Genomic DNA, 12,461 nt, shown 5'->3' on the forward strand with positions numbered 1-12,461 from the left:
AGAAAAGAAGAAGGTAGTACAAGAATCTCAAGATGAAGACTCTATCTTTGATGATGATTGTTTTGACGAGAAAAAGGCTGAGATCAACAAGGAACCTAAGAAGAAAGAAAAGTCAAAGGAAGCCAAAGAGACAAGTCAAGAAATTGAGAAGATGAAGGGTATGCTTAAGAGGTCCCAAGGTATGGAGGACTTCTTGCTTTATATTGAGGGATTGTGTCCATTTCCCGATGTCCAACTCCCCCCAAAGTTCAAGATGCCAAAGATGGATTCTTTTGATGGAACTGGAAATCCCAAAAATCATTTGAAGCAATATGTTCTTGCCATGAAGCCTCTAGGTCTTACCAAGGAACAAATCATTATGTGTTTCCCTCGAACTCTTAGTGTTGTAGCCCTACAATGGTATCTCTCATTGGAAAATGCTAAGATGAATGATTGGAACAAGATGGCTTAAGCTTTTGCACAACAATATTCATATAATATTCAATTGGATGTGAGCCTTAGAGACTTGGAGACTACAAAGAAATTGAGCGATGAGTCATTTTCCAATTTCAAATGAGGTGGAGAGGAAAAGCTTCTAAGATACCTAATCGTCCTAGTAAGAAAGACCAAGTGAGGATGGTCATGAAGAACATTCTACCTACGTATGGGCGCTAACTTGCACCAATTCCTTTGAAGACTTTTATTGATTTGTATGATATTGGTATACAAGTTGAGGATGCTATTAATAATGGACTTATTAAGAAGAGTGATGTAAAACCTCAAAAGAAGTTTAGGGTAGGGTATTCAAGTAATAGTGGTAACAATGGTGGTAAGACAAGCGAAGTTAATGCTGTTAATGTTCAAAGAGAGTTTACTCCATTGGGAATGACTTTATCCCAAGCACTTGAAGCTTTGTCAACCAAAGGATTTATCAAGCCCAATCTTGGAAGATATACTCCAAACTAAAACACAAGTGAGTATTGCAAGTACCATCAGAACCATGGTTATTCTATTGATAAGTGCACTCGTCTCCATCATGATATTGAAGATCTCATTCAATCTGACAAGATTCCAAAGCCACCCATCAACCTCTGAAACATCAAGACTAATTCTTTCTCCGACTACCATGTTGTGCCTCATCCTACTTGGGGTTGATTGATCGAGAAGTTTAGTCTTTGTTATTGCATCCACCAAAGTCTTTCATTTCAGTGTGTCTTTCAGTTCAGAAGTGTCCTTATTATTTCAATTCAGTATGGTTTTGTTGTTTCAATTCAGTGAGTCTTTCAATTCATATACTCTCTTTTAATTCATTAACAAAGTGGTTTGCAATGGTTTGAGCTTTATGATAAGTTCTTAAAGTTTCAAGTTGATTTGATTCTCAAAATGTGATGTTGCATGTTTTCCCATAATTGAACAATGGAAACTAGGATGAAGATAGACCATTATTCTACTATCCTAAACATATTTCCCTTTGCTCACCCCTTTTGAGCCTTCAAAGTTATTTTCTTTCAAAGTAACCCATGTCAAGGATTACCCCCTACATTAGGGGCAATGCATGAAATAAAGTGGTGGAAGTAAAAAAAGTTAATCAAAATTGAGCCAAAAAAAAAAAAAAAAAGTGAAAAGTGAAGTGAAGTGAAATGCAAAAAAAAAAACAAAAAACAAAAAAAAAAGGTGAAAAAGTGAAAAAGTGAAGTGAATTGAAATGCAAAAAAAGATGAAGTGAAATAAAGAAAAAAAAATGAAAGTGAAGAAAGTTCAAAAGTGATAAAAAGTAATCCTTGACCAAGTTGTAACCCTTAAGAAAGTAAGTTTGAGCCTTTGTTATCCATTTCTTTGTGAGCCGAGAACCAAAGCCTTCATTATAGGCGAAGTAAAAGTCCTCTCTGATCAATTGAAGTTGTTTGTGTGAACTACATTAGGCTTGATTCCTTTTGGGTACGTAGGCAACCTTGTGAGGTGCAACCATATTACATCATTTAAATTGTGTAACTCATGTATTGAGAGTTTGAATCAACAAAATTTTTTTAAGGATAAGTCATAGCACTTATTCATTTCATCCCATTTATTTGTTTCTTGTAAAAGTGAAAGAGCCTACTAGGCTAAAAACCCGTAAAAACGGTCTAGGCAAAAGTTAGGGCCTTAAAAAAAAGTAAAAATGCCCATTAGGTTAAAAACTCATGAAGGCGGCCTAGGTAAAAGTAGGGTAAAAAAAAAGTAAAATAGAGTAAAAAATGCCCGTTAGGTTGAAAACCCGTAAGGGCGGCCTAGGCAGAAGTTAGGGTAAAAAAAAAAAGTGAATCAGTCAAGCTAGGGGCAAGGTGGACCCACAAGGAGGATGTGTCCTAATGTTTGAACATTTCTAAAGCTATCCATAATGAATCAAGTGTTCAGTTCCCATTTTTACCATGCCTCATTAGAATGGTCTTGTTTTGTGTCTTCTTTTCTTAGAATTTGTTCAAGCTTGAGTTTTGTGTCCTTTGTGTCATCTTTGCTCTTGTTCAATCTTTGTGGTTTTTTGTGTTTGTCACTTCTTTAGAAGTTGCCGTGTCTGTCCTTGTCTTTGGTATCTTCATATTTTCTTGCAATCCTTGCACTTCTGTGATCTTTTATTGTTTGTTCTGTTGTCTTGTGTGTTTGTTTACATGTTTGATGCCTCGTGTGGTTTTTCATGTGTTTGTGTGTTTGTTTGTGTCCTTGTTTCATCTTGGGCCTTAAGCCCATCTCATACTTTGTTTGGCAAGATAAAGACATGAACATAGTTTACAAGAGCATAAGGAGCAGTTTTGTAAACCTAGATGGCATATGGATAAATATAGTTTACAAAGGCATGAAGTACATGTTGGTAGGAGGATACAAAAAGAAAAGGAAGAAAGAATTGACCTCAAGGAGATTCCAAGTCCCCACCTGCTGGCATAGAGTTCCCTGGCTGAATGTGTCTAGAGATGAGTATAGATAGGTGAGACAGGCCTGACCCTAGTTAGCCTCTCGAGCTTCCTCGAAGTCACGAAAAAGAGGCATCCATCTCAAGAACAACGTCTGCCCACTGTTAGCAAAGAGATATGCCCCTAATATGTACATCAAGAATGCCATAGCCATCTAGGCACAATCCTTAGGCATCTCTTGAGGAAGAGGTCTGTGGTCCATCTTAAGATCAAAATAACAGACTGTCTTTGTCATGTGCCTCCACCCTAGCAAATCTATGCCCAGCTGTATACTCGACTCACCCTCCAAATTAATAAGCGACCCATCACATCGAAGACCAATCATCCGGTGGAAATCATAGGTAGTCACTATCATCTCTCGCTTAGCAACGTGGAAGGTGTGGGTAGGGTTCCACCACCTCTCAACTAATGATTGCACCAAGATGGCACTAGCATGACTCTCCGGAAGCAAACGGAGGATGGGCTCGAAGCTAGCCAAGGCCTTGTACCAGAAAGAGATATGACTATTGCTACCACTGCCTAAAAAAGGGGGCAAGACCAGTAAAGAGAAGAAAAAAGAACATAAGAATGGCCGTTGGATAAAGAAATAAGTGAAAAGGAGTCAAAATAATGAAAATTGAGGTTTATGAGTGCCAGTATGTGCACACAGACCTGCGCATGCGTGCGCAGGGTCCTTGCATTCGTACGCATGTTGGAACATGCTTCCATATAAACTAATGAACATGGACATGTATGCATGAATACAGGCTACGCACGCATGCCCTACGCATGCGCACGCATGAACATAGACAAAAAGGTTTCTTCGACATTTTCAACCTACCATCGATCAAAACTCATCCTAAGCATGTTCCTACCCTTCCAAGGCATCAAGTTTTCATCTCAACCCATCCTACAACAAACCCAAGCATTTACAAGTCTAAAAATGGATTAAAATGGAAGATTAGAGCAAAACTTGAAAATGAGAAAAGTTTGAAAAACTTACCAATCCGGCCCTTCCACCCTTTGAGAGATGATTTTATTGCCTGTATGTCAGTGGAGACTCATTTAACCTTGTAGCCCTATTCCAATGTGTGAGATTGAAGACATCACTAGAAATCAGGTAGGAAGTTTTCTTGGTTTTGGACTTGGGTGCCATTGGAGAGGATGAGAGAGTTTGAGAGAGGAAGAGAGAATCAGATGTTAAGAGATGAAGAAATGAAAGAGAGACAGAGGGTTTTGTAGAGAGAAAATGGAAATTGAAGAGTTAGAGAGAATGTGAAAAGATGAAGAATATTAAGAGAAATAAGAAGAAAAAGAAATGGTTGGTAACTGTTGGAGAAAAATGAAGAAACGGGAAGGTTTGATGACTAAACTGCATGTAGTTTAGGCCTCTTGCTAAACTATGTGTAGTTTAGCACAAAAAAAAAAAAATTAGAATATCCCCAGTGGACTACCAAAAGGTGGGAAGTATAATGAAAAAATTCAAGAAAGCATCCAAAATGACAGAAATACCTTCAGTAGGGTGGAAGACACAGGAACTCTCAAAGCATCTCTAGTGGATTGAAAGGATCAAGAACATCCCTTAGTGGATTGGAAATCACTAAGGAAACTCTTTAATGAGTCAAGATCATTAACCAAATCCCCAGTAAGTAACAGAATAAACAAGTTTTTCCCAAGTATCATAGAGAATTCCCCCATGGGTCCAAGGCATAAAGACAAATCCTTAAGGGCTGTGAAGAAAAGAATTTCCCCAGAAAGTTGAGGAAACTCCCTCATGAGTAGAATCAACAAAAGCTTCCCTAGTTCCCCAATGAATCAAGAAGGAGAAGAAGAGAATTTCCCCCAATGGACTACACACCATCTAAGACTTCGTTGTAGGTCAAAATTACCAAGAAGGCTTCGCCATGGGCCACCAACACATTCCTCAGCAAGTTATCCTCCCCAGTGGATCTTACACCAAGTACTTCCTTGTGAGTTAGAACTACCAAGGTCACATGTGCACATATCCTACAGGAATTGAATATGCAAGCATAGGCCCCATACAAGTCAAAAAAGAAGAGTACAGAACTTGCAAACATATTTCAAGGGAATTGAATATGCAGGCACAAACCCTATACAAGTCAGAAAAGAAGAGTACAGAACTTGTTCACATATCTCGCGAGAATTGAATATGCAAGCACAATGGAAAAGATAGAGGCCGTTGGCCATGTTTGTTTTTCTTTTTTAATGGCTCTATGATAGCAAGTCACTCACCTTTTGCTTGCAATTGGCAAAACAGGTTCTAGGTTAGTGAACCTGTCATTGCTCGTTTCTCGAGTAACAAAGGTGGGATTTCAGACATATGAATCCCATGCAACTTTACGGAGTTGTACCCCACCCTATGTATATGTGTTGTTTGCCATGTGTGTGGGTTGGGCTCGAACTGTACGTCGAAACAAAATGTTTTGTCTCTTATTCTTTTGATTCCATTTTGTGGAGCTTACGAATCAAAAGAAGGGCATCAATAGACATTGCATTTTGTACCTCTTACGACTCGAGCCCTGTAAACACCACATTTTGTACTCTTTACGACTTAGGTCCCTGTTGTAATGCCCCAACCTAATTCAAAAAAAGAAAAAAAAGAGAGACAAAGGTCAGATTTTTTGGACCTTCCACATGCCCCACCTACCCCATTCACTACCACCACACATCACACTCCCTTATCTCCCTTTTTGGCTGGTCAAAGTAAGTGTTCCTTACACTTCTTTTTCTTTTTCTCATAAACACACACTCCTTTCTCACTTTCCCTCTCACTCCCACCGGCGTACCTCCATACCACCACTTCCACCATCTTTTTTCGGTGAAGTTTACTAGAAAACTCCATAGGAAAAAGCTAAAGCTTACTCATCTCTATTATTTGAGGTAAAATTTCCTAATCTTTTGGTGGATTTATATGCTTTTTTTAGAGGCTTTCTTTATCCAAGTTCTGATAATGATACCTATGTGGTTTATGGGTTTTGGAAGTGATATTCATGTGTTTATATGTATTGGTTTTGTCTTGGTGGATTTATTTGATGAGCGGGTTTATAGTTTTTATGATGGTGGCTATCTAAGTGATGAAGATTTAGGGGTTTTGGCTTTTCAATGTGAAATGAATCTAATTTTTATTGATTGTTTGGAACTAGTTAAACATTCAAATTGTTTTTCTTGGAGGATATTATGATTTTGGTGTCATGGATCTTTTGATGATGTTGTGTAAATCTTATGGAAGGTACTCATAAATTGTTAATTTTAGTATTAGGGAGATGATATTAAATGAGTTAATTTTATAAATTGAAGCCTATGCCTTGTGAATTAATTTGTTGAGAAACTTTAGAAGTAGAATACATTATTTGTGAAGTTAAATACTAGGCTTGGCTAATTAAGTGCTTATTTGGCAATTTCTAATTTGTAGTTAGAGGCAATATCAAGCTTGATACTTATCATGATAGGTTTGCTTGGTATTGTTTAGGTTCTAGCTAATCTCCTTTGGAGCATGGAGAATTAGGCTTTTTGTAGGTTGTAAGGTAAGTAGCTTTTTAATAGGATTTTTGGAAAGTAACCATGTTGCATAAATGTTATTTTTGGGTTAAACACATTTTGGAAAATTATTTGCGGGATTATGTTTTCTTGAAAAGTATTGTGTTGTAACCCTATTATATATGACTATTTATGAAAAGTTCTTCATATTTGGTAATACATATGGGGAGATGCATGATTTGTTAGCATGAAAAAGATAAGCATCTTTTAAAAAATTCTTGGGAATGGATTTTATGGATTTGTTGAATTATTTGCAAATTCTAAAGATGTTTTATTTTGACTTGTGATATTTGGAAAATTGTTAGAAAATCTTAGTGAAAAGAAATGATTTTGGAAAATTTGAGAACTTTGTGAAATGCTTGGATATTAAAAGGTTTTATGAAACTACTTGAAAACAAACTACAAGTTTCAATTTTATTTAACTGTGAGTTGTATGTTGTTTTTACCCTTGTGCCGTGACAAGTGTGATTACCTAGCCAGATGCCGCAGTCTTTGTGACATAGGTATCTTGGCACCCCGTCTTTATGACAGATTGATGTCTTTGTGGCATAATTTGCATAATTTGATGTCTTTATGGCATAATTGATGTCTTCATATACTGCAGTCTTTGTGACATAGGTATCTTGGCACCCCGTCTTTGTGGCAAATTGATGTCTTTGTGGCATAACCTGCATAATTTGATGTCTTTGTGGCATAACCGATGTCTTCATGGCATAACTGATGTCTTTGTGGCATACCTAACGTCTTTAAGGTGGCTTGTCATGTGACCTTGGGTTGGATTTTCAAGTTTTTAAATAGTGTTTTGATAGTTCACAGTAAATAGTATGTAGTTTCATGTTGAAATATTTTGAGAAAGCTTGGTGAAACATTATTTTAATCATTCTTGTCATTTTATTAAAAAAAATAGATTTGTATGATCCAAATAGAAATTCCCAAATTATAACACATTTTGTAAATCGTTCATCATCATGAAACTTGTATATCCCCCACCCCCATTAATTATTCTACTTACTGAGTTCTATCTCATCCCATTCTTTTACAAAATTTCTTAGAGTAGGAAACGATCATTTTTAGACAAGTTTTTGTGGCTAGTAGTAGTTAGACTAACTACTGATAAAGGTTGGACTTTTGTGATGGAAATATTTAGATGATATCCTAAAGTAGGCTTGACTTATTCTTTTGTATATTATAGTGGTTATGACTTTATTTCTATTGATGAGACAAGTTAATGATATGTAATTGTATTTATTTTCTATTCTTTTGTGGCCAATGGTCCTTGTAATTATTACATAGAGCTCTAACTTACTTTGGGAGTATCATTAATGAAATTTTTATGACAATTCTTGATGTTGTTACTTTGATAATGAATTTTAGATTGAATTTTCAAAAAGGAAAAATCAACAGGTACCTTTAAGATTTTTTCTAATGCTTTGGATCCTTTTGGATTTGGGGCGTGACACTAGTTCCCTAATGATGCTGAAATTTTAAGGTCCAAAGTTTGTTTAGGATCCAATCAGATTACAAATTGATTCGAAAGGTGTTAAAATAGATAATATAACTTTTTATGAGCAAATAAATCTATTTTTGGAAAATAAAAGGATAAGGAAACCCTCGGCCTACGTACATAGGTCTGATGCAAGCATACGTAGGTACAGACTACGCACACAGCTAGGGTTTCAAAAACCTACGAAAGGCAAGTTTTTTGCATTAAAAACTGAGATTTGGAATGAATCCTACATTGTCTGGGAGCTATTCCAAACTCCCATTTTTCAACTATATGAATTCTTACATGGTATATTTCAAAAACACATAGAAAATCCTAAGAGAAAACACAAGATTTACTAGAAATAGTGAATCAAAAAGGGAGTTTTTCATAAAACATCCTCAAGTCAATTTTATTTGATTGAGACATTTTCTGGTCTTGATCTTTCAAGTTTAAGATTACTAATCACTTTTATATTTAATTGTGAATAGATTGACTAAGGGGAATGGTCAAAATCAAGCTTGAAAAGCTTCTTATTTGAGTTATTGAGTTCAAAACTTTTTCTTTTCATTTCTTCATTTTGATTATGTTTTAATCTGTTTTCTTGTTTTATTTCTGTGTTAACATGTTTTTTTAGCTTAGGTTTTCTTTGCTTTATGATTTCGTGCATGTTAGGTTATTAGATTTTAGTTTTGTTCGTTTTTTGCGTTTCTATGTTTTTGGGTTAGGGTTCCTAAGCAAGTTTGTGTACGCATACTTTCTGCATGCGCATGTAGGCTTGAAGTATGTGTATGCATACAACTAGTCTGTGTACACAGTCCTATGTATGTGCACGCATACTCGTGCCTAAAAACCTTAATTTGAGTTTTCTACTTTTGTTTCTTTATTTCTTTCACATCATATGCCTCTGTTTTGACCTCCTTGTATGTTTTTGAGTCCTTGTTCTTCTGTTTAATTGCTTGTTTGCCTTTAACATGGTTTCTTTTATTTCTTACTTTAATGCCATGAACATGCACTCACACGACCATGCATTGATGCCATAGGTGTTGTGATGCAGAAATGGTAAATGAGGTAAGTCATACACTTACATGAACATGCATATGGATCTACCTTGATGATGAGTATGAATATGCTTTGTTTGAAAGATATGCTTTAGATGTTTTGATGATATCATATGTTTGTTCAAACTTTGACATGCCTAAGTTTTTGTCATATATACTTACTGCCTCGTCTATGAATGTTTGTTTGCTCGCTCGGATGTGATGTGATGATAAGCATGATAGATGATTGCTAAGGTTTGTGATGTGATGAAAAGTATGATAGATGTATGTTAGGTTTGGGATGAAATGTCATGTTGTATGTTTGGATGTGTGCTAATGTGTGTGTGAGTTTTAAGATTCAATATTGCATATGTCTTTAATGAAATTAAGACGTAAGACACAATGAGTGGAAGCTGACCCACGGGTCGGGCTGTTTTGGATGCCTAACACCTTTCCAAAATCGTACCTAAATTCCGATCCCATACTCTGGTAGTAAGTTTAGTCCTTTCATGTAAGGGTGCTATATTCATGGTTCCTAGACCATAAAACTAGGTGACGACACTTTGTTTCCCCACCTCGGTCCACTCAGCTGAGGCAAACTCCCCAAAAGGCTAAATGCACGTTGCGCTCACAGTGGCGACTTTGTTGGGGATAGAGAGTTTGATTCGAATGTGTCCTATTTCTTAATCTTAATAAAGGCTTGTTCAATAATTGTTTGCACACACACACACTTCACTTGGTTCTTTTGTCCCTTTACCTCGATTGGTGATGAGTGGGAAGATGAGTACGCTCCATTCAGGCCAAAATCTTTCGAAGTTCATCCCACCAACTCACAATGTGTGCCATTGCCTATGATGGGCTTTAAGTACGTTAACGGTTTGCCACCAATCCATAAAGATCCACTTAGGCCCTCAGTTGGAATCATGGCCCACCTAATTGTGAGTGGCCTACTTATCTATCATTTTAACTTTAAGGAGCCTACCGACACTTAGAGAGATCCTAGATCCCATCAAAATGAAGGTACCCTTTATGTCTCTTGTTTGTTCAACCATATATCTTGTATTCACCTAATTCTAAAGGACAAATAAAGATGAAAATGTGTAAAAATTAAAGGATGGCCCAAAAGTTATGGCATACCCTGAGATGTTTAGGATAAAAGAAAATAAGTTCTCACATATAAGAGAGGCTTATCCCAAAGTCCAAAGGTATATCTTAACTTGAAAGGTTCATAAGACCATAGACTAATTGCTATCATAAGCCCAAATCAAAAGGCCTTTTGAAAAAGAGAACCTTGGGTTTAAAGTAATAAGTATACTATGAACTTAGCATCCAATATCCTACAAGTCAACATGAAATTCCCTAAATCTTGGGCCTCTTTGTTGCATGCCTAGGCTTAAAATGATGAGAAATTCATAGATTTTGAGAGGAAGGTTACAATGTATCCTAGCTAGAAGGCTGCTTAAAAAAGAAAATGATGGTAATAAAATGAAAGAGAAGGGCCCAAAGGTGATGAATACATTGTAGGCCCATATTTAAGACGAAGGACTAAAACCTAATGAAATAAGGGGCAAGGTTCATGAAAGGAAAAGGGGGTGATTTTGTAATTGGGCCTTCATTAAAATGGACTTAAAGACTTTATATGAACATCTAAACTTAAAAAGGACATTTTAATTGGGATATGGACTAAATAGAGATGAAACTTCTTTTCAGGCATCGTTGTACCACCAAGATCAAGTAAACATGTCCCCACTCATATTTGGATCCAAGAGAAGCACAAAAGACGCTTGGTCAAGATTGAGGACACACATCAAGAGGAAGTATTTCACAAAGAGGAATCATCTCACAAAGAGGAATCATCTCAAGTTACAATGGGCGCTCCAATAGACGATGAGACCACACGAAGGATATTTAAGGCAATGGAAGAGCGAAGAGATGTTCTCATAAAGATGGGAGTCATCTCACCAAACTAGAAGAAGCCAAGCTGAAGAAGGCCGCACATGTAGGGATTCTCGATGATGAAGAATGGGAAGGTTAGGATGAAAAAGATAAGGCTGATTACGAAAGGAACAAACAATTTGAGAAGCTCACTGTAGAGACCATGGCTATGAAAGATAAGATGGAGAAGATGCAACTAGCTTTTTGTAAGGCCCAAGGGGTGGATGATTGCCTTTATAGCATGGGAGGCATAAGTTCAAAGGCCCTTATCACATTACCTCCAAAATTCATGATTTCTGATGCAGAAAAGTTTGATGGAACTAGAGATCCAAAGCAACATGTTAGGAGATATCTAAGAAATGCTAAAATGAAAGGGTTAGATGAGAAGCAAACTTTGCATGCATTTCCTCTCTCACTTACGGGAGATGCGTCAAAATGGTACTGTAGCTCAGATCCGAGCAAGACTAAAGTGGAATGAACTAGTAGAGTTGTTTGTGGATCAATTCATCTTCAATACTATGATTGATGTGACTTTAAGAGACTTAGAGACCGCTAAACAAAGGGTGAGGGAGACATTTTCCGAATATTTGACTAGGTGGAAGGGAAAGGCGTCAAGGATGGTCAATAGGCCGAATAAGAAAGACCAAATCAACATGATTATCAAGAATTTTGTTTCGGCATATAATAGTAGGCTCTTGTCATAGCCTATTAGTTCTTTTGGAGAATTGTGTGATTGTGGAACTAGAATTGAAGATGCCATCAATAATGGACAATTGGAGAAAGGTGAGAGCAAACCTCCAATCAAGAAGACATATGAGGGAGGAGTAACTACTTCTAAAATGCCCAATCCCATAAATGTAAGTGCCATTATACCCCAACAAACCTTAGCCTACCCAAGCTTTACAAAGAAAGCCCGCCAAGAATTTTCCGACCTAGGAATGACCCTCGTCCAAGCATATGAAAATTTGTGCTCCAAAGGATTCATCAAACCTCTAGATCCCAAACCTACGCCCAATCCCGTACCTCCCACTTGGAACCTTAATGAATATTGCCACTTCCACCAAAAATCCAGCCATAAAACCGACAATTGTTTCCACCTCAAATACAAAATACAAGACCTCATAAACAAGGAAACCCTCTTAAATCCCAGCATTATCACCAAGCCTAGCATTAGGAAGGACCCCTTGCCCGATTACCACCGAGCTCCTCCTTCATATCAGAATTACGTGCAATTAGATGAGATCGAATGGGATTGTTCAAAGTTGATAAAGACCGTAGAATTTAATGCAATAGAAGTTCAAAGGATATAGGATGATGAGGATGAGATTTTGAAAAATGCGATGGCTGTGTAGGGGATACTCCCTAAAGGGATAACCAAGTTAAAGAAAAGGGTTGTGGAAGACAATATGGCAAACATTACTCAAAGTGGAAAGCACTACAAGCCATCCTTTTTAGAAAATGATCATCCTAGTAAGGACATAGGAGAAGCATCTAAGCCCACGAAGCTTAGAGGAAAAGAGGAGAAAGAGGAAAAAGATAGAT

The sequence above is a fragment of the Quercus robur genome, chromosome 1 (genome assembly GCF_932294415.1).
Source record: "Quercus robur chromosome 1, dhQueRobu3.1, whole genome shotgun sequence".
NCBI lineage: Eukaryota > Viridiplantae > Streptophyta > Magnoliopsida > Fagales > Fagaceae > Quercus > Quercus robur.